We start from the raw sequence: 23,829 nt of genomic DNA, 5'->3' as shown, positions 1-23,829 counted from the left end.
AAGCATCGGAATCTAAAACTGGACTCACAGGAGAGGTTCAAATCATTGAGAGTTAGAGTGTCAGTCCTCTTGTACTTAAGTCGGCATTGTGCCTTTTGTATTAAATTCGGATGCAATTTCTGTGTTTCATCGTCAATAAGAAGGTGCAAGGGGTACAGTAAACCTGAAGTGAAGCATCGGAATCTAAAACTGGACTCGCAGGAGAGGTTCAAATCATAGAAAGTTAGAGTGTCAGTGCTCTTGTACTTAAGTCGGCATTGTGCCTTTTGTATTAAATTCGGATGCTATTTCTTTGTTTCATCGTCAATAAGAAGGTCCCCGGGTAACAGTAAACCTGAACTGAAGCATCGGAGTCTAAAACTGGACTCACAGGAGTGGTTCATATCATAGAATATTAGAGTATCAGTCCCCTTGTACTTAACTCGGCATTGCGCCTTTTCAATTGAATTCCGATGGAATTTCTGTGTCTCACCGTCAATAAGAAGGTCCAAGGTACACTGTAAACCTTAATTGAAGCATCGGAATCTAAAACTGGACTCTCAGGATGGGTTCAAATCATAGAAAGTTCGAGTGTCAGGCCTCTTGTACTTTAGTCGGCATTGTGCCATTTGTATTACATTCGGATGCAAATTCTGTGTTTCATCGTCAATAAGAAGGTACAATTGATACAGTAAACCTGAAGTGAAGCATCGGAATCTAAAACTGGACTCTCAGGAGAGGTTCAAATCATAGAAAGTTAGAGTGTCAGTCCTCTTGTACTTAAGTCGGCATTGTGCCTTTTGTATTACATTCGGATGCAATTTCTGGGTTTCATCGTCATTACGAAGGTCCAAGGGATACAGTAAACATGAAGTAAAGCATCGGAATCTAAAACTGGACTCACAGGAGAGGTTAAAATCATAGAAAGTTAGAGTTTCAGTCCTCTTGTACTTAAGTCGGCTTTGTGCCTTTTGTATTAAATTCGGATGTAATTTCTGTGTTTCATTGTCAATGAGAAGGTCCAAGGGATACAGTAAACCTGAAGTGAAGCATCGGAATCTAAAACTGGACTCACAGGAGAGGTTCAAATCGTAGAAAGTTAGAGTGTCAGTCCTCCTGAACCTAAGTCAGCATTGTGCCTTTTGTATTAAATTCGGATGCAATTTCTGTGTTTCATCGTCAATAAGAAGGTCCAAGGGATACAGTAAGTCTGAAGTGAAGCATAGGAATCTAAAGCTGGACTCACAGGAGAGGTTCAAATCATAGAAAGTTAGAGTGTCAGTCCTCTTGTACTTACGTCGGCGTTGTGCCTTTTGTATTAAATTCGGATGCAATTTCTGTGTTTCATCGTCAATAAGGAGGTCCAAGGGATACAGTAAACCTAAGGTGAAGCATCGTAATCTGAAACTGGACTCACAGGAGAGGTTCAAATCATAGAAAGTTAGAGTGTCAGTCCTCCTGTACTTATGTCGGCATTGTGCATTCTTTATTAAATTCGGATGCAATTTCTGTGTTTCATCGTCAATAAGAAGGTCCAAGGGATACAGTAAACCTGAAGCGAATCTATGGAATCTCAAACTGGAATCACAGGAGAGGTTCAAATCATAGAAAGTTAGAGTGTCAGTCTTTTTGTCCTTAAGTCGGCATTGTGCCTTTTGTATAAAAGTCGGATGCAATTTCTGTGTTTCATCGTCAATAAGAAGGTCCAAGGGATACAGTAAACCTGAAGTGAAGCATCGGAATCTAAAACTGGACTCACAGGAGAGGTTCAAATCATAGAAAGTTAGAGTGTCAGTCCTCTTGTACTTAAGTCGGCAGTGTGCCTTTTGTAATAAATTCGGATGTAATTTCTGTGTTTCATTGTCAATAAGAAGGTCCAAGGGATACAGTAAACCTGAAGTGAAGCATCGGAATCTAAAACTGGACTCACAGGAGACGTTCAAATCGTAGAAAGTTAGAGTGTCAGTCCTCCTGAACCTAAGTCAGCATTGTGCCTTTTGTATTAAATTCGGATGGAATTTCTGTGCTTCACCGTCAGTAAGAAGGTCCAAGAGATACAGTAAACCTGAAGTGAAGCATCGGAATCTAAAACTGGGCTCACAGGAGAGGTTCAAAGCATAGAAAGTTAGAGTGTCAGACCTCTTGTACTTAAGTCGGCATTATGCCTTTTTTATTATATTTGGATGCAATTTCTGTGTTTCATCGTCAATAAGAAGGTCCCCGGGTAACAGTAAACCAGATGTGAAGCATCGGAGTCTAAAACTTGACTCACAGAAGAGGTTCAAATCATAGAAAGTTAGAGTGTCAGTCCTCTTGTACTTAAGTTGGCATTGTGCCTTTTGTATTACATTCGGATGCTATTTCTGGTTTTCATCGTCAATACGAAGGTCCAAGGGATACAGTAAACATGAAGTAAAGTATCGGAATCTAAAACTGGACTCACAGGAGAGGTTCAAATCATAGAAACTTAGAGTTTCAGTACTCTTGTACTTAAGTCGGCTTTGTGCCTTTTGTATTAAATTCGGATGTAATTTCTGTGTTTGATTGTCAATAAGAAGGGCCAAGGGATACAGTAAACCTGAAGTGAAGCATCGGAATCTAAAACTGGACTCACAGGAGAGGTTCAAATCGTAGAAAGAGTGTCAGTCCTCCTGAACCTAAGTCAGCATTGTGCCTTTTGTATTAAATTCGGATGGAATTTCTGTGCTTCATCGTCAGTAAGAACGTCCAAAAGATACAGTAAAGCTGAAGTGAAGCATCGGAATCTAAAACCGGACTCACAGGAGAGGTTCGAATCATAGAAAGTTAGAGTGTCAGTCCTCTTGTACTTAAGTCGGCATTGTGCCTGTTGTATTGAATTCGGATGCAACTTCTGTGTTTCATCGACAATAAGAGGGTCCAAGTGATACAGTAAACCTGACGTGAAGCATCGGAATCTAAAACTGGACTCACAGGATAGGTTCAAATCATTGAAAGTTAGAGTGTCAGTTCTCTTGTACTTAAGTCGGCATTGTGCGTTTTGTATTAAATTTGGATGCAATCTCTGTGTTTCATCGTCAATAAGAAGGTTCAAGGGATACAGTAAACCTGAAGTGAAGCATCGGAATCTATAACTGGACTCACTGGAGAGGTTCAAATCATAGAAAGTTAGAGTGTCAGTCCTCTTGTACTTAAGTCCGCATTGTGCCGTTTATATTAAATTCGGATGCAATTTCTATGTTTCATCGTCAATAAGAAGGTCCAAGGGATACAGTAAGTCTGAAGTGAAGCATCGGAATCTAAAACTGGACTTACAGGAGAGGTTAAAATCATAGAAAGTTAGAGTTTCAGTCCTCTTGTACTTAAGTCGGCATTGTGCCTTTTTTATTATATTTGGATGCAATTTCTGTGTTTCATCGTCAACAAGAACGTCCAAAAGATACTGTAAAGCTGAAGTGAAGCATCGGAATCTAAAACCGGACTCACAGGAGAGGTTCGAATCATAGAAAGTTAGAGTGTCAGTCCTCTTGTACTTAAGTCGGCATTGTGCCTGTTGTATTGAATTCGGATGCAACTTCTGTGTTTCATCGACAATAAGAGGGTCCAAGGGATACAGTAAACATGACGTGAAGCATCGGAATCTAAAACCGGACTCACAGGAGAGGTTCGAATCATAGGAAGTTCGAGTGTCAGTCCTCTTGTACTTAAGTCGGCATTGTGCCTGTTTTATTGAATTCGGATGCAACTTCTGTGTTTCATCGACAATAAGATGGTCCAAGGGATACAGTAAACCTGACGTGAAGCATCGGAATCTAAAACTGGACTCACAGGATAGGTTCAAATCATAGAAAGTTAGAGTGTCAGTTCTCTTGTACTTAAGTCAGCATTGTGCCTTTTGTATTAAATTTGGATGCAATCTCTGTGTTTCATCGTCAATAAGAAGGTCCAAGGGATACAGTAAACCTGAAGTGAAGCATCGGAATCTATAACTGGACTCACAGGAGAGGTTCAAATCATAGAAAGTTAGAGTGACAGTCCTCTTGTACTTAAGTCCGCATTGTGCCGTTTGTATTAAATTCGGATGCAATTTCTGTGTTTCATCGTCAATAAGAAGGTCCAAGGGATACAGTAAGTCTGAAGTGAAGCATAGGAATCTAAAGCTGGACTCACAGGAGAGGTTCAAATCATAGAAAGTTAGAGTGTCAGTGCTCTTGTACTTACGTCGGCATTGTGCCTTTTGTATTAAATTCGGATGCAATTTCTGTGTTTCATCGTCAATAAGAAGGACCAAGGGATACAGTAAACCTGAAGTGAAGCATCGTAATCAAAAACTGGACTCACAGGAGCGGTTCAAATCATAGAAAGTTGGAGTGTCAGTCCTCCTGTACTTATGTCGGCAATGTGCATTCTTTATTAAATTCGGATGCAATTTCTGTGTTTCATCGTCAATAAGAAGGCCAAGGGATACAGTAAACCTGAAGTGAATCATCGGAATCTAAAACTGGAATCACAGGAGAGGTTCAAATCATAGAAAGTTAGAGTGTCAGTCTTTTTGTCCTTAAGTCGGCATTGTGACTTTTGTATAAAATTCGGATGCAATTTCTGTGTTTCATCGTCAATAAGAAGGTCCAAGGGATACAGTAAACCTGAAGTGAAGCATCGGAATCTAAAACTGGACTCACAGGAGAGGTTCAAATCATAGAAAGTTAGGGTGTCAGTCCTCTTGTACTTAAGTCGGCATTGTGCCTTTTGTATTAAATCGGATGCAACTTCTGTGTTTCATCGTCAATATGAAGGTCCCCGGGTAACAGTAAACCTAATGTGAAGCATCGGAGTCTAAAACTGGACTCACAGGAGAGGTTCATATCATAGAATGTTAGAGTGTCAGTCCTCTTGTACTTAACTCGGCATTGTGCCTTTTGAATTTAATTCCGATGCAATATCTGTGCTTAATCGTCAATAAGAAGGTCCAAGGTACACAGTAAACCTTAAGTGAAGCATCGGAATCTAAAACTGGACTCACAGGATAGGTTCATATCATAGAAAGTTCGAGTGTCAGTCCTCTTGTACTTTAGTCGGCATTGTGCTTTTTGTATTAAATTCGGATGCAATTTCTGTGTTTCATCGTCAATAATAAGGTCCCAGGGATACAGTAAACCAGAAGTGAAGCATCGGAATCTAAAACTGGACTCACAGGAGAGGTTCAAATCATTGAGAGTTAGAGTGTCAGTCCTCTTGTACTCAAGTCGGCATTGTGCCTTTTTTATTAAATTCGGATGCAATTTCTGTGTTTCATCGTCAATAAGAAGGTGCAAGGGGTACAGTAAATCTGAAGTGAAGCATCGGAATCTAAAACTGGACTCGCAGGAGAGGTTCAAATCATAGAAAGTTAGAGTGTCAGAGCTCTTGTACTTAAGTCGGCATTGTGCCTTTTGTATTAAATTCCGATGCAATTTCTTTGTTTCATCGTCAATAAGAAGGTCCCCGGGTAACAGTAAACCTGAACTGAAGCATCGGAGTCTAAAACTGGACTCACAGGAGTGGTTCATATCATAGGATGTTAGAGTATCAGTCCTCTTGTACTTAACTCGGCATTGCGCCTTTTCAATTGAATTCCGATGCAATTTCTGTGTCTCACCGTCAATAAGAAGGTCCAAGGTACACTGTAAACCTTAATTGAAGCATCGGAATCTAAAACTGGACTCACAGGATAGGTTCAAATCATAGAAAGTTCGAGTGTCAGGCCTCTTGTACTTTAGTCGGCATTGTGCCTTTTGTATTACATTCGGATGCAAATTCTGTGTTTCATCGTCAATAAGAAGGTGCAAGGGGTACAGTAAATCTGAAGTGAAGCATCGGAATCTAAAACTGGACTCACAGGAGAGGTTCAAATCATAGAAAGTTAGAGTGTCACTCCTCTTGTACTTAAGTCGGCATTGTGCCTTTTGTATTACATACGGATGCAATTTCTGGGTTTCATCGTCATTACGAAGGTCTAAGGGATACAGTAAACATGAAGTAAAGCATCGGAATCTAAAACTGGACTCACAGGAGAGGTTAAAATCATAGAAAGTTAGAGTTTCAGTCCTCTTGTACTTAAGTCGGCTTTGTGCCTTTTGTATTAAATTCGGATGTAATTTCTGTGTTTCATTGTCAATGAGAAGGTCCAAGGGATACAGTAAACCTGAAGTGATGCATCGGAATCTAAAACTGGACTCACAGGAGAGGTTCAAATCGTAGAAAGTTAGAGTGTCAGTCCTCCTGAACCTAAGTCAGCATTGTGCCTTTTGTATTAAATTCGGATGCAATTTCTGTGTTTCATCGTCAATAAGAAGGTCCAAGGTACACAGTAAACCTTAAGTGAAGCATCGGAATCTAAAACTGGACTCACAGGATAGGTTCAACTCCTAGAAAGTTCGAGTGTCAGTCCTCTTGTACTTTAGTCGGCATTGTGCTTTTTGTATTAAATTCGGATGCAATTTCTGTGTTTCATCGTCAATAAAAAGGACCCAGGGATACAGTAAACCAGAAGTGAAGCATCGGAATCTAAAACTGGACTCACAGGAGAGGTTCAAATCATAGAAAGTTGGAGTGTCAGTCCTCATGTACTTATGTCTTCATTGTGCATTTTTTATTAAATTCGGATGCAATTTCTGTGTTTCATCGTCAATAAGAAGGTCCAAGTGATACAGTAAACGTGAAGTGAATCATCGGAATCTAAAACTGGAATCACAGGAGAGGTTCAAATCATAGAAAGTTAGAGTGTCAGTCTTTTTGTCCTTAAGTCGGCATTGTGCCTTTAGTATAAAATTCGGATGCAATTTCTGTGTTTCATCGTCAATATGAAGGTCCCCGGGTAACAGTAAACCTGATGTGAAGCATCGGAGTCTAAAACTGGACTCACAGGAGAGGTTCATATCATAGAATGTTAGAGTGTCAGTCCTCTTGTACTTAACTCGGCATTGTGCCTTTTGAATTTAATTCCGATGCAATATCTGTGCCTCATCGTCAATAAGAAGGTCCAAGGTACACAGTAAACCTTAAGTGAAGCATCGGAATCTAAAACTGGACTCACAGGATAGGTTCAACTCCTAGAAAGTTCGAGTGTCAGTCCTCTTGTACTTTAGTCGGCATTGTGCTTTTTGTATTAAATTCGGATGCAATTTCTGTGTTTCATCGTCAATAAAAAGGACCCAGGGATACAGTAAACGTGAAGTGAATCATCGGAATCTAAAACTGGAATCACAGGAGAGGTTCAAATCATAGAAAGTTAGAGTGTCAGTCTTTTTGTCCTTAAGTCGGCATTGTGCCTTTTGTATAAAATTCGGATGCAATTTCTGTGTTTCATCGTCAATAAGAAGGTCCAAGGGATACAGTAAACCTGAAGTGAAGCATCGGAATCTAAAACTGGACTCACAGGAGAGGTTCAAATCATAGAAAGTTAGAGTGTCAGTCCCCTTGTACTTAACTCGGCATTGTGCATTTTGTATTAAATTCAGATGCAATTTCTGTGTTTCATCGTCAATAAGAAGGTCCAAGGGATACAGTAAACCTGAAGTGAATCATCGGAATCTAAAACTGGAATCACAGGAGAGGTTCAAATCATAGAAAGTTAGAGTGTCAGTCTTTTTGTCCTTAAGTCGGCATTGTGCCTTTTGTATAAAATTCGGATGCAATTTCTGTGTTTCATCGTCAATATGAAGGTCCCCGGGTAACAGTAAACCTGATGTGAAGCATCGGAGTCTAAAACTGGACTCACAGGAGAGGTTCATATCATAGAATGTTAGAGTGTCAGTCCTCTTGTACTTAACTCGGCATTGTGCCTTTAGAATTTAATTCCGATGCAATATCTGTGCCTCATCGTCAATAAGAAGGTCCAAGGTACACAGTAAACTTTAAGTGAAGCATCGGAATCTAAAACTGGACTCACAGGATAGGTTCAAATCATAGAAAGTTCGAGTGTCACTCCTCTTGTACTTTAGTCGGCATTGTGCTTTTTGTATTAAATTCGGATGCAATTTCTGTGTTTCATCGTCAATAATAAGGTCCCAGGGATACAGTAAACCAGAAGTGAAGCATCGGAATCTAAAACTAGACTCACAGGAGAGGTTCAAATCATTGAGAGTTAGAGTGTCAGTCCTCTTGTACTTAAGTCGGCATTGTGCCTTTTGTATTAAATTCGGATGCAATTTCTGTGTTTCATCGTCAATAAGAAGGTGCAAGGGGTACAGTAACCCTGAAGTGAAGCATCGGAATCTAAAACTGGACTCGCAGGAGAGGTTCAAATCATAGAAAGTTAGAGTGTCAGTGCTCTTGCACTTAAGTCGGCATTGTGCCTTTTGTATTAAATTCGGATGCAATTTCTTTGTTTCATGGTCAATAAGAAGGTCCCCGGGTAACAGTAAACCTGAAGTGAAGCATCGGAGTCTAAAACTGGACTCACAGGAGAGGTTCATATCATAGAATGTTAGAGTATCAGTCCTCTTGTACTTAACTCGGCATTGCGCCTTTTCAATTGAATTCCGATGCAATTTCTGTGTCTCACCGTCAATAAGAAGGTCCAAGGTACACTGTAAACCTTAAGTGAAGCATCGGAATCTAAAACTGGACTCACAGGATAGGTTCAAATCATAGAAAGTTCGAGTGTCAGTCCTCTTGTACTTTAGTCGGCATTGTGCCTTTCGTATTACATTCGGATGCAATTTCTGTGTTTCATCGTCAATAATATGGTCCCAGGGATACAGTAAACCAGAAGTGAAGCATCGGAATCTAAAACTGGACTCACAGGAGAGGTTCAAATCACAGAAAGTTAGAGTGTCAGTCCTCTTGTACTTAAGTCGGCATTGTGCCTTTTGTATTACATTCGGATGCAATTTCTGGGTTTCATCGTCAATACGAAAGTCCAAGGGATACAGTAAACATGAAGTAAAGCATCGGAATCTAAAACTGGACTCACAGGAGAGGTTCAAATCATAGAAACTTAGAGTTTCAGTCCTCTTGTACTTAAGTCGGCTTTGTGCCTTTTGTATTAAATTCGGATGTAATTTCTGTTTTTTATTGTCAATAAGAAGGTACAATTGATACAGTAAACCTGAAGTGAAGCATCGGAATCTAAAACTGGACTCACAGGAGAGGTTCAAATCATAGAAAGTTCGAGTGTCAGTCCTGCTGTACTTAAGTCGGCATTGTGCCTTTTGTATTAAATTCGGATGCAAATTCTGTGTTTCATCGTCAATAAGAAGGTACAATTGATACAGTAAACCTGAAGTGAAGCGTAGGAATCTAAAACTGGGCTCACAGGAGAGGTTCAAAGCATAGAAAGTTAGAGTGTCAGTCCTCTTGTACTTAAGTCGGCATTGTGCCTTTTGTATTACATTCGGATGCTATTTCTGGTTTTCATCGTCAATACGAAGGTCCAAGGGATACAGTAAACATGAAGTAAAGCATCAGAATCTAAAACTGGACTCACAGGAGAGGTTCAAATTGTAGAAAGTTAGAGAGTCAGTCCTCCTGAACCTAAGTCAGCATTGTGCCTTTTGTATTAAATTCGGATGGAATTTCTGTGCTTCATCGTCAGTAAGAAGGTCCAAGAGATACAGTAAACCTGAAGTGAAGCATCGGAATCTAAAACTGGGCTCACAGGAGAGGTTCAAAGCATTGAAAGTTAGAGTGTCAGACCTCTTGTACTTAAGTCGGCATTGTGCCTTTTTTATTATATTTGGATGCAATTTCTGTGTTTCATCGTCAACAAGAACGTCCAAAAGATACAGTAAACCTGAAGTGAAGCATCGGAGTCTAAAACTGGACTCACAGGAGAGGTTCATATCATAGAATGTTAGAGTATCAGTCCTCTTGTACTTAACTCGGCATTGCGCCTTTTCAATTGAATTCCGATGCAATTTCTGTGTCTCACCGTCAATAAGAAGGTCCAAGGTACACTGTAAACCTTAAGTGAAGCATCGGAATCTAAAACTGGACTCACAGGATAGGTTCAAATCATACAAAGTTCGAGTGTCAGTCCTCTTGTACTTTAGTCGGCATTGTGCCTTTTGTATTACATTCGGATGCAATTTCTGTGTTTCATCGTCAATAATATGGTGCCAGGGATACAGTAAACCAGAAGTGAAGCATCGGAATCTAAAACTGGACTCACAGGAGAGGTTCAAATCACAGAAAGTTAGAGTGTCAGTCCTCTTGTACTTAAGTCGGCATTGTGCCTTTTGTATTACATTCGGATGCAATTTCTGGGTTTCATCGTCAATACGAAGGTCCAAGGGATACAGTAAACATGAAGTAAAGCATCGGAATCTAAAACTGGACTCACAGGAGAGGTTCAAATCATAGAAACTTAGAGTTTCAGTCCTCTTGTACTTAAGTTGGCTTTGTGCCTTTTGTATTAAATTCGGATGTAATTTCTGTTTTTTATTGTCAATAAGAAGGTACAATTGATACAGTAAACCTGAAGTGAAGCATCGGAATCTAAAACTGGACTCACAGGAGAGGTTAAAATCATAGAAAGTTAGTGTTTCAGTCCTCTTGTACTTAAGTCGGCTTTGTGCGTTTTGTATTAAATTCGGATGTAATTTCTGTGTTTCATTGTCAATGGGAAGGTCCAAGGGATACAGTAAACCTGAAGTGAAGCATCGGAATCTAAAACTGGGCTCACAGGAGAGGTTCAAAGCATAGAAAGTTATAGTGTCAGACCTCATGTACTTAAGTCGGCATTGTGCCTTTTTTATTATATTTGGTTGCAATTTCTGTGTTTCATCGTCAACAAGAACGTCCAAAAGATACAGTAAAGCTGAAGTGAAGCATCGGAATCTAAAACCGGACTCACAGGAGAGGTTCGAATCATAGAATATTAGAGTGTCAGTCCTCTTGTACTTAAGTCGGCATTGTGCCTTTTGTATTAAATTTGGATGCAATCTCTGTGTTTCATCGTCAATAAGAAGGTTCAAGGGATACAGTAAACCTGATGTGAAGCATCGGAATCTATAACTGGACTCACAGGAGAGGTTCAAATCATAGAAAGTTAGAGTGTCAGTCCTCTTGTACTTAAGTCCGCATTGTGCCGTTTTTATTAAATTCGGATGCAATTTCTGTGTTTCATCGTCAATAAGAAGGTCCAAGGGATACAGTAAGTCTGAAGTGAAGCATAGGAATCTAAAGCTGGACTCACAGGAGAGGTTCAAATCATAGAAAGTTCGAGTGTCAGTCCTCCTGTACTTAAGTCGGCATTGTGCCTTTTGTATTAAATTCGGATGCAAATTCTGTGTTTCATCGTCAATAAGAAGGTACAATTGATACAGTAAACCTGAAGTGAAGCATAGGAATCTAAAGCTGGACTCACAGGAGAGGTTCAAATCGTAGAAAGTTAGAGAGTCAGTCCTCCTGAACCTAAGCCAGCATTGTGCCTTTTGTATTAAATTCGGATGGAATTTCTGTGCTTCATCGTCAGTAAGAAGGTCCAAGAGATACAGTAAACCTGAAGTGAAGCATCGGAATCTAAAACTGGACTCACAGGAGAGGTTCAAAGCATAGAAAGTTAGAGTGTTAGACCTCTTGTACTTAAGTCGGCATTGTGCCTTTTTTATTATATTTGGATGCAATTTCTGTGTTTCATCGTCAACAAGAACGTCCAAAAGATACAGTAAAGCTGAAGTGAAGCATCGGAATCTAAAACCGGACTCACAGGAGAGGTTCGAATCATAGAAAGTTAGAGTGTCAATCCTCTTGTACTTACGTCGGCATTGCTCCTGTTGTATTGAATTCGGATGCAACTTCTGTGTTTCATCGACAATAAGAGGGTCCAAGGGATACAGTAAACCTGACGTGAAGCATCGGAATCTAAAACTGGACTCACAGGATAGGTTCAACTCATAGAAAGTTAGAGTGTCAGTTCTCTTGTACTTAAGTCGGCATTGTGCCTTTTGTATTAAATTTGGATGCAATCTCTGTGTTTCATCGTCAATAAGAAGGTCCAAGGGATACAGTAAACCTGAAGTGAAGCATCGGAATCTATAACTGGACTCACAGGAGAGGTTCAAATCATAGAAAGTTAGAGTGTCAGTCCTCTTGTACTTAAGTCCGCATTGTGCCGTTTGTATTAAATTCGGATGCAATTTCTGTGTTTCATCGTCAATAAGAAGGTCCAAGGGATACAGTAAGTCTGAAGTGAAGCATAGGAATCTAAAGCTGGACTCACAGGAGAGGTTCAAATCATAGAAAGTTAGAGTGTCAGTGCTCTTGAACTTACGTCGGCATTGTGCCTTTTGTATTAAATTCGGATGCAATTTCTGTGTTTCATCGTCAATAAGAAGGTCCAAGGGATACAGTAAACCTGAAGTGAAGCATCGTAATCTAAAACTGGACTCACAGGAGAGGTTCAAATCATAGAAAGTTGGAGTGTCAGTCCTCATGTACTTATGTCGTCATTGTGCATTCTTTATTAAATTCGGATGCAGTTTCTGTGTTTCATCGTCAATAAGAAGGTCCAAGGAATACAGTAAACCTGAAGTGAATCATCGGAATCTAAAACTGGAATCACAGGAGAGGTTCAAATCATAGAAAGTTAGAGTGTCAGTCTTTTTGTCCTTAAGTCGGCAATGTGCCTTTTGTATAAAATTCGGATGCAATTTCTGTGTTTCATCGTCAATAAGAAGGTCCAAGGGATACAGTAAACCTGAAGTGAAGCATCGGAATCTAAAACTGGACTCACAGGAGAGGTTCAAATCATAGAAAGTTAGAGTGTCAGTCCTCTTGTACTTAAGTCGGCATTGTGCCTTTTGAATTAAATCGGATGCAACTTCTGTGTTTCATCGTCAATATGAAGGTCCCCGGGTAACAGTAAACGTGATGTGAAGCATCGGAGTCTAAAACTGGACTCACAGGAGAGGTTCACATCATAGAAAGTTACAGTGTCAGTCCTCTTGTACTTAAGTCGGCATTGTGCCTGTTGTATTGAATTCGGATGCAACTTCTGTGTTTCATCGACAATAAGAGTGTCCAAGGGATACAGTAAACCTGACGTGAAGCATCGGAATCTAAAACTGGACTCACAGGATAGGTTCAAATCATTAAAAGTTAGAGTGTCAGTTCTATTGTACTTAAGTCGGCATTGTGCCTTTTGTATTAAATTTGGATGCAATTTCTGTGTTTCATCGTCAATAAGACGGTTCAAGGGATACAGTAAGTCTGAAGTGAAGCATAGGAATCTAAAGCTGGACTCACAGGAGAGGTTCAAATCATAGAAAGTTCGAGTGTCAGTCCTCCTGTACTTAAGTCGGCATTGTGCCTTTTGTATTAAATTCGGATGCAAATTCTGTGTTTCATCGTCAATAAGAAGGTACAATTGATACAGTAAACCTGAAGTGAAGCATCGGAATCTAAAGCTGGACTCACAGGAGAGGTTCAAATCGTAGAAAGTTAGAGAGTCAGTCCTCCTGACCCTAAGTCAGCATTGTGCCTTTTGTATTAAATTCGGATGGAATTAATGTGCTTCATCGTCAGTAAGAAGGTCCAAGAGATACAGTAAACCTGACGTGAAGCATCGGAATCTAAAACCGGACTCACAGGAGAGGTTCGAATCATAGAAAGTTAGAGTGTCAGTCCTCTTGTACTTAAGTCGGCATTGTGCCTGTTGTATTGAATTCGGATGCAACTTCCGTGTTTCATCGACAATAAGAGGGTCCAAGGGATACAGTAAACCTGACGTGAAGCATCGCAATCTAAAACTGGACTCACAGGATAGGTTCAAATCATAGAAAGTTAGAGTGTCAGTTCTCTTGCACTTAAGTCGGCATTGTGCCTTTTGTATTATATTTGGATGCAATCTCTGTGTTTCATCGTCAATAAGAAGGTCCAAGGGATACAGTAAACCTGAAGTGAAGCATCGGAATCTATAACTGGACTCACAGGAGAGGTTCAAATCATAGAAAGTTAGAGTGTCAGTCCTCTTGTACTTGAGTCCGCATTGTGCCGTTTGTATTATATTCGGATGCAATTTCTGTGTTTCATCGTCAATAAGAAGGTCCAAGGGATACAGTAAGTCTGAAGTGAAGCATAGGAATCTAAAGCTGGACTCACAGGCGAGGTTCAAATCATAGAAAGTTGGAGTGTCAGTGCTCTTGTACTTACGTCGGCATTGTGCCTTTTGTATTAAATTCGGATGATATTTCTGTGCTTCATCGTCAATAAGAAGGTCCAAGGGATACAGTAAACCTGAAGTGAAGCATCGGAATCTAAAACTGGACACACAGGAGAGGTTCAAATCATAGAAAGTTAGAGTGTCAGTCCTCCTGTACTTAAGTCGTCATTGTGCATTTTGTATTAAATTCGGATGCAATTTCTGTGTTTCATCGTCAATAAGAAGGTCCAAGGCATACAGTAAACCAGAAGTGAAGCATCGGAATCTAAAACTGGACTCACAGGATAGGTTCAAATCATAGCAAGAGAGATTGTCAGTCCGCTTGTACTTAAGTCGGCTTTGTGCCTTTTGTATTAAATTCGGATGGAATTTATGTGTTTCATCGTCAATAAGAAGGTCCAAGCGATACAGTAAACCTGAAGTAAAGCATCGGAACCTAAAACTGAACTCACAGGAGAGGTTCAAATCATAGAAAGTTAGAGTGTCAGTCCCCTAGTACTTAAGTCGGCATTGTGCCTTTTGTATTAAATTCGAATGCAATTTCTGTGTTTCATCGTCATTAAGGAGGTCCAAGGGATACAGTAAACCTGAAATGCAGCATCGCAATCTAAAACTGGACCAACAGGAGAGGTTCAAATCATAGAAAGTTCGAGTGTCAGTCCTCCTGTACTTAAGTCGGCATTGTGCCGTTTGTATTAAATTCGGATGCAAATTCTGTGTTTCATCGTCAATAAGAAGGTACAATTGATACAGTAAACCTGAAGTGAAGCATCGGAATCTAAAGCTGGACTCACAGGAGAGGTTCAAATCGTAGAAAGTTAGAGAGTCAGTCCTCCTGAACCTAAGTCAGCATTGTGCCTTTTGTATTAAATTCGGATGGAATTAATGTGCTTCATCGTCAGTAAGAAGGTCCAAGAGATACAGTAAACCTGACGTGAAGCATCGGAATCTAAAACCGGACTCACAGGAGAGGTTCGAATCATAGAATGTTAGAGTGTCAGTCCTCTTGTACTTAAGTCGGCATTGTGCCTGTTGTATTGAATTCGGATGCAACTTCTGTGTTTCATCGACAATAAGAGGATCCAAGGGATACAGTAAACCTGACGTGAAGCATCGCAATCTAAAACTGGACTCACAGGATAGGTTCAAATCATAGAAAGTTAGAGTGTCAGTTCTCTTGTACTTAAGTCGGCATTGTGCCTTTTGTATTAAATTTGGATGCAATCTCTGTGTTTCATCGTCAATAAGAAGGTCCAAGGGATACAGTAAACCTGAAGTAAAGCATCGTAATCTAAAACTGGACTCACAGGAGAGGTTCAAATCATAGAAAGTTGGAGTGTCAGTCCTCCTGTACTTATGTCGGCATTGTGCATTCTTTATTAAATTCGGATGCAATTTCTGTGTTTCATCGTCAATAAGAAGGTCCAAGGGATACAGTAAACCTGAAGTGAATCATCGGAATCTAAAACTGGACTCACAGGAGAGGTTCAAATCATAGAAAGTTAGAGTGTCAGTCCTCTTGTACTTAAGTCGGCATTGTGCCTTTTGTATTAAAACGGATGCAACTTCTGTGTTTCATCGTCAATATGAAGGTCCCCGGGTAACAGTAAACCTGATGTGAAGCATCGGAGTCTAAAACTGGACTCACAAGAGAGGTTCATATCATAGAATATTAGAGTGTCAGTCCTCTTGTACTTAACTCGGCATTGTAACTTTTGAATTTAATTCCGATGCAATATCTGTGCCTCATCGTCAATAAGAAGGTCCAAGGTACACAGTAAACCTTAAGTGAAGCATCGGAATCTAAAACTGGACTCACAGGATAGGTTCAAATCATAGAAAGTTCGAGTGTCAGTCCTCTTGTACTTTAGTCGGCATTGTGCTTTTTGTATTACATTCGGATGCAATTTCTGTGTTTCATCGTCAATAATAAGGTCCCAGGGATACAGTAAACCAGATGTGAAGCATCGGAATCTAAAACTGGACTCACAGGAGAGGTTCAAATCATTGGGAAATAGAGTGTCAGTCCTCTTGTACTTAAGTAGGCATTGTGCCTTTTGTATTAAATTCGGATGCAATTTCTAAGTTTCATCGTCAATAAGAAGGTCCAAGGGGTACAGTAAACCTGAAGTGAAGCATGGGAATCTAAAACTGGACTCGCTGTAGAGGTTCAAATCATAGAAAGTTAGAGTGTCAGTCCTCTTGTACTTAAGTCGGCATTGTGCCTTTTGTATTAAATTTGGATGCAATTTCTGTGTTTCATCGTCAATAAGAAGGTCCCAGGGATACTGTAAACCTGAAGTGCAGCATCGGAATCTAAAACTGGACTCGCAGGAGAGGTTCAAATCATAGAAAGTTAGAGTGAAGTCCTCCTGTACTTAAGTCGGCATTGTGCCTTTTGTATTAAATTCGGATACAATTTCTGTGTTTCATCGCCAATAAGAAGGTCCAAGGGTTACAGTAAATCTGAAGTGAAGCATCGGAATCTAAAACTGGACTCACAGGTGAGGTTCAAATCATAGAAAGTTAGAGTGTCAGTGCTCTTGTACTTAAGTCGGCATTGTGCCTTTTGTATTAAATTCGGATGCAATTTCTGTGTTTCATCGTCAATAAGAAGGTCCAAGAGATACAGTAAACCTGAAGTGAATCATCGGAATCTAAAACTGGACTCACAGGAGAGGCTCAAATCATAGATAGTTAGAGTGTCAGTCCTCATGTACTTAAGTCGGCATTGTGCCTTTTGTATTAAATTCGGATGCAATTTCTGTGTTTCATCGTCAATAAGAAGGTACAAGGGATACAGTAAACCTGAAGTGAAGCATCGGAGTCTAAAACTGGACTCACAGGAGAGGTTCATATCATAGAATGTTAGAGTATCAGTCCTCTTGTACTTAACTCGGCATTGCGCCTTTTCAATTGAATTCCGAAGCAATTTCTGTGCCTCACCGTCAATAAGAGGGTCCAAGGTACACTGTAAACCTTAAGTGAAGCATCGGAATCTAAAACTGGACTCACAGGATAGGTTCAAATCATAGAAAGTTCGAGTGTCAGGCCTCTTGTACATTAGTCGGCATTGTGCCTTTTGTATTACATTCGGATGCAAATTCTGTGTTTCATCGTCAATAAGAAGGTACAATTGATACAGTAACGAAGGTCCAAGGGATACAGTAAACATGAAGTAAAGCATCGGAATCTAAAACTGGACTCACAGGAGAGGTTAAAATCATAGAAAGTTTGAGTTTCAGCCCTCTTGTACATATGTCGGCTTTGTGCCTTTTGTATTAAATTCGGATGTAATTTCTGTGTTTCATTGTCAATGAGAAGGTCCAAGGGATACAGTAAACCTGAAGTGAAGCATCGGAATCTAAAACTGGACTCACAGGAGAGGTTCAAATCGTAGAAAGTTAGAGTGTCAGTTCTCCTGAACCTAAGTCAGCATTGTGCCTTTTGTATTAAATTCGGATGCAATTTCTGTGTTTCATCGTCAATAAGAAGGTCCAAGGGATACAGTAAGTCTGAAGTGAAGCATAGGAATCTAAAGTTGGACTCACAGGAGAGGTTTAAATAATAGAAAGTTAGAGTGTCAGTCCTCTTGTACTTACGTCGTCATTGTGCCTTTTGTATTAAATTCGGATGCAATTTCTGTGTTTCATCGTCAATAATAAGGTCCCAGGGATACAGTAAACCAGAAGTGAAGCATCGGAATCTAAAACTGGACTCACAGGAGAGGTTCAAATCACTGAGAGTTAGAGTGTCAGTCCTCTTGTACTTAAGTCGGCATTGTGCCTTTTGTATTAAATTCGGATGCAATTTCTGTGTTACATCGTCAATAAGAAGGTCCAAGGGATACAGTAAACATGAAGTAAAGCATCGGAATCTAAAACTGGACTCACAGGAGAGGTTCAAATCATAGAAAGTTAGAGTGTCAGTCCTCTTGTACTTAAGTAGGCATTGTGCCTTTTGTATTAAATTCGGATGCAATTTCTAAGTTTCATCGTCAATAAGAAGGTCCAAGGGGTACAGTAAACCTGAAGTGAAGCATGGGAATCTAAAACTGGACTCGCTGGAGAGGTTCAAATCATAGAAAGTTAGAGTGTCAGTCCTCTTGTACTTAAGTCGGCATTGTGCCTTTTGTATTAAATTTGGATGCAATTTCTGTGTTTCATCGTCAATAAGAAGGTCCCAGGGATACTGCAAACCTGAAGTGCAGCATCGGAATCTAAAACTGGACTCGCAGGAGAGGTTCAAATCATAGAAAGTTAGAGTGAAGTCCTCCTGTACTTAAGTCGGCATTGTGCCTTTTGTATTAAATTCGGATGCAATTTCTGTGTTTCATCGTCAATAAGAAGGTACAAGGGATACAGTAAACCTGAAGTGAAGCATCGGAGTCTAAAACTGGACTCACAGGAGAGGTTCATATCATAGAATGTTAGAGTATCAGTCCTCTTGTACTTAACTCGGCATTGCACCTTTTCAATTGAATTCCGAAGCAATTTCTGTGCCTCACCGTCAATAAGAAGGTCCAAGGTACACTGTAAACCTTAAGTGAAGCATCGGAATCTAAAACTGGACTCACAGGATAGGTTCAAATCATAGAAAGTTCGAGTGTCAGGCCTCTTGTACATTAGTCGGCATTGTGCCTTTTGTATTACATTCGGATGCAAATTCTGTGTTTCATCGTCAATAAGAAGGTACAATTGATACAGTAAACCTGAAGTGAAGCATCGGAATGTAAAACTGGACTCACAGGAGAGGTTCAAATCATAGAAAGTTAGAGTGTCAGTCCTCTTGTACTTAAGTCGGCATTGTGCCTTTTGTATTACATTCGGATGCAATTTCTGGGTTTCATCGTCAATACGAAGGTCCAAGGGATACAGTAAACATGAAGTAAAGCATCGGAATCTAAAACTGGACTCACAGGAGAGGTTAAAATCATAGAAAGTTTGAGTTTCAGCCCTCTTGTACATATGTCGGCTTTGTGCCTTTTGTATTAAATTCGGATGTAATTTCTGTGTTTCATTGTCAATGAGAAGGTCCAAGGGATACAGTAAACCTGAAGTGAAGCATCGGAATCTAAAACTGGACTCACAGGAGAGGTTCAAATCGTAGAAAGTTAGAGTGTCAGTTCTCCTGAACCTAAGTCAGCATTGTGCCTTTTGTATTAAATTCGGATGCAATTTCTGTGTTTCATCGTCAATAAGAAGGTCCAAGGGATACAGTAAGTCTGAAGTGAAGCATAGGAATCTAAAGCTGGACTCACAGGAGAGGTTTAAATAATAGAAAGTTAGAGTGTCAGTCCTCTTGTACTTACGTCGTCATTGTGCCTTTTGTATTAAATTCGGATGCAATTTCTGTGTTTCGTCGTCAATAAGAAGGTCCAAGGGATACAGTAAACCTAAGGTGAAGCATCGTAATGTAAAACTGGACTCACAGGAGAGGTTCAAATCATAGAAAGTTAGAGTGTCAGTTCTCCTGTACTTATGTCGGCATTGTGCATTCTTTATTAAATTCGGATGCAATTTCTGTGTTTCATCGTCAATAAGAAGGTCCAAGGGATACAGTAAACCTGAAGTGAATCATCGGAATCTAAAACTGGAATCACAGGAGAGGTTCAAATCATAGAAAGTTAGAGTGTCAGTCTTTTTGTCCTTACGTCGGCATTGTGCCTTTTGTATAAAATTCGGATGCAATTTCTGTGTTTCATCGTCAATAAGAAGGACCAAGGGATACAGTAAACCTGAAGTGAAGCATCGGAATCTAAAACTGGACTCACAGGAGAGGTTCAAATCATAGAAAGTTAGAGTGTCAGTCCTCTTGTACTTAAGTCGGCATTGTGCCTTTTGTATTAAATTCGGATGCAATTTCTGTGGTTCATCGTCAATATGAAGGTCCCCGGGTAACAGTAAACCTGATGTGAAGCATCGGAGTCTAAAACTGGACTCACAGGAGAGGTTCATATCATAGAATGTTAGAGTGTCAGTCCTCTTGTACTTAACTCGGCATTGTGCCTTTTGAATTTAATTCCGATGCAAAATCTGTGCCTCATCGTCAATAAGAAGGTCCAAGGTACACAGTAAACCTTAAGTGAAGCATCGGAATCTAAAACTGGACTCACAGGATAGGTTCAAATCATAGAAAGTTCGAGTGTCAGTCCTCTTGTACTTTAGTCGGCATTGTGCTTTTGGTATTAAATTCGGACGCAATTTCTGTGTTTCATCGTCAATAATAAGGTCCCAGGGATACAGTAAACCAGAAGTGAAGCATCGGAATCTAAAACTGGACTCACAGGAGAGGTTCAAATCACTGAGAGTTAGAGTGTCAGTCCTCTTGTACTTAAGTCGGCATTGTGCCTTTTGTATTAAATTCGGATGCAATTTCTGTGTTACATCGTCAATAAGAAGGTCCAAGGGGTACAGTAAACCTGAAGTGAAGCATCGGAATCTAAAACTGGACTCGCAGGAGAGGTTCAAATCATAGAAAGTTAGAGTGTCAGTGCTCTTGTACTTAAGTCGGCATTGTGCCTTTTGCATTAAATTCGGATGCAATTTCTTTGTTTCATCGTCAATAAGAAGGTCCCTGGGTAACAGTAAACCTGAAGTGAAGCATTGGAGTCTAAAACTTGACTCACAGGAGAGGTTCATATCATAGAATGTTACAGTATCAGTCCTCTTGTACTTAACTCGGCATTGCGCCTTTTCAATTGAATTCCGATGCAATTTCTGTGTCTCACCGTCAATAAGAAGGTCCAAGGTACACTGTAAACCTTAAGTGAAGCATCGGAATCTAAAACTGGACTCACAGGATAGGTTCAAATCATAGAAAGTTCGAGTGTCAGTCCTCTTGTACTTTAGTCGGCATTATGCCTTTTGTATTACATTCGGATGCAATTTCTATGTTTCATCGTCAATAATATGGTCCCAGGGATACAGTAAACCAGAAGTGTAGCATCGGAATCTAAAACTGGACTCACAGGAGAGGTTCAAATCATAGAAAGTTAGAGTGTCAGTCCTCTTGTACTTAGGTCGGCATTGTGCCTTTTGTATTACATTCGGATGCAATTTCTGGGTTTCATCGTCAATACGAAGGTCCAAGGAATACAGTAAACATGAAGTAAAGCATCGGAATCTAAAACTGGACTCACAGGAAAGGTTCAAATCATAGAAAGTTAAAGTTTCAGTCCTCTTGTACTTAAGTCGGCTTTGTGCCTTTTGTATTAAATTCGGATGTAATTCCTGTGTTTCATTGTCAATAAGAAGGTCCAAGGGATACAGTAAACCTGAAGTGAAGCATCGGAATCTAAAACTGGACTCACAGGAGAGGTTCAAATCGTAGAAAGTTAGAGTGTCAGTCCTCCTGAACCTAAGTCAGCATTGTGCCTTTTGTATTAAATTCGGATGGAATTTCTGTGCTTCATCGTCAGTAAGAAGGTCCAAGAGATACAGTAAACCAGAAGTGAAGCATCGGAATCTAAAACTGGACTCACAGGAGAGGTTCAAAGCAAAGAAAGTTATAGTTTCAGACCTCTTGTACTTAAGTCGGCATTGTGCCTTTTTTATTATATTTGTATGCAATTTCTGTGTTTCATCGTCAACAAGAACGTCCAAGGGATACAGTAAAGCTGAAGTGAAGCATCGGAATCTAAAACCGGACTCACAGGAGAGGTTCGAATCATAGAAAGTTAGAGTGTCAGTCCTCTTGTACTTAACTCGGCATTGTGCCTTTTGAATTTAATTCCGATGCAATATCTGTGCCTCATCGTCAATAAGAAGGTCCAAGGTACACAGTAAACCTTAAGTGAAGCATCGGAATCTAAAACTGGACTCACAGGATAGGTTCAAATCATAGAAAGTTCGAGTGTCAGTCCTCTTGTACTTTAGTCGGCATTGTGCTTTTTGTATTAAATTCGGACGCAATTTCTGTGTGTTATCGTCAATAATAAGGTCCCAGTGATACAGTAAACCAGACGTGAAGCATCGGAATCTAAAACTGGACTCACAGGAGAGGTTCAAATCATAGAAAGTTAGAGTGCCAGTCCTCTTGTACTTAAGTCGGCATTGTGCTTTTTGTACTAAATACGGATGCAATTTCTGTGTTTCATCGTCAATAAGATGGTCCCCGGGTAACAGTAAACCTGAAGTGAAGCATTGGAGTCTACTTAAGTCGGCATTGTGCCTTTTGTATTAAATTCGGATGCAATTTCTGTGTTTCATCGTCAATAAGAAGGTCCAAGGGATACAGTAAACCTGAAGTGAATCATCGGAATCTAAAACTGGAATCACAGGAGTGGTTCAAATCATAGAAAGTTAGAGTGTCAGTCTTTTTGTCCTTAAGTCGGCATTGTGCCTTTTGTATTAAATTTGGATGCAATTTCTGTGTTTCATCGTCAATAAGAAGGTCCAAGTTATACACTAAACCGGAAGTGAAGCATTGGAATCTAAAACTGGACTCACAGGAGAGGTTCAAATCATAGAAAGTTAGAGTGTCAGTCCTCATGTACTTAAGTCGGCATTGTGCCTTTTGTATTAAATTCGGATGCAATTTCTGTGTTTCATCGTCAATAAGAAGGTACAAATGATACAGTAAACCTGAAGTGAAGCATCGGAATCTAGAACTGGACTCACAGGAGAGGTTCAAATCATAGAAAGTTAGAGTGTCAGTCCTCCTGTACTTAAGTCGGCATTGTGCATTTTGTATTAAATTCGGATGCAATTTCTGTGTTTCATCGGCAATAAGAAGGTCCCCGGGTAACAGTAAACCTGAAGTGAAGCATCGGAGTCTAAAACTGGACTCACAGGAGAGGTTCATATCATAGAATGTTAGAGTATCAGTCCTCTTGTACTTAACTCGGCATTGCGCCTTTTGAATTGATTTCCGATGCAATTTCTTTGCCTGACCGTCAATAAGAAGGTCCAAGGTACACTGTAAACCTTAAGTGAAGCATCGGAATCTAAAACTGGACTCACAGGAGAGGTTCAAATCATAGAAAGTTAGAGTGTCAGTCCTCTTGTACTTAAGTCGGCATTGTGCCTTTTGTATTAAATTCGGATGCAATTTCTGTGTTTCATAATCAATAAGAAGGTCCAAGGGATACAGTAAACCTGAAGTGAAGGATCGGAATCTAAAACTGGACTCACAGGAGAGGTTCAAATCATAGAAAGTTAGAGTGTCATTCCTCGTGTACTTAAGTCGGCATTGTGCGTTTTGTATTAAATTCGGATGCAATTTCTGTGTTTCATCGGCAATAAGAAGGTTCCCGGGTAACAGTAAACCTGAAGTGAAGCATCGGAGTCTAAAAACTGGACTCACAGGAGAGGTTCATATCATAGAGTGTTAGAGTATCAGTCCTCTTGTACTTAACTCGGCATTGCGCCTTTTGAATTGAATTCCGATGCAATTTCTGTGCCTCACCGTCAATAAGAAGGTCCAAGGTACACTGTAAACCTTAAGTGAAGCATCGGAATCTAAAACTGAACTCACAGGATAGGTTCAAATCATAGAAAGTTCGAGTGTCAGTCCTCTTGTACTTTAGTCGGCATTGTGCCTTTTGTATTACATTCGGATACAATTTCTGTGTTTCATCGTCAATAATAAGGTCCCAGGGATACAGTAAACCAGAAGTGAAGCATCGGAATCTAAAACTGGACTCACAGGAGAGGTTCAAATCATAGAAAGTTAGAGTGTCAGTCCTCTTGTACTTAAGTCGGCATTAGGCCTGTTGTATTAAA

The sequence above is a fragment of the Schistocerca serialis genome, chromosome 2, assembly GCF_023864345.2.
Source record: "Schistocerca serialis cubense isolate TAMUIC-IGC-003099 chromosome 2, iqSchSeri2.2, whole genome shotgun sequence".
In the NCBI taxonomy this organism is placed as follows: Eukaryota; Metazoa; Arthropoda; class Insecta; order Orthoptera; family Acrididae; genus Schistocerca; species Schistocerca serialis.
Note: the sequence above shows the minus strand (reverse complement) of the source record.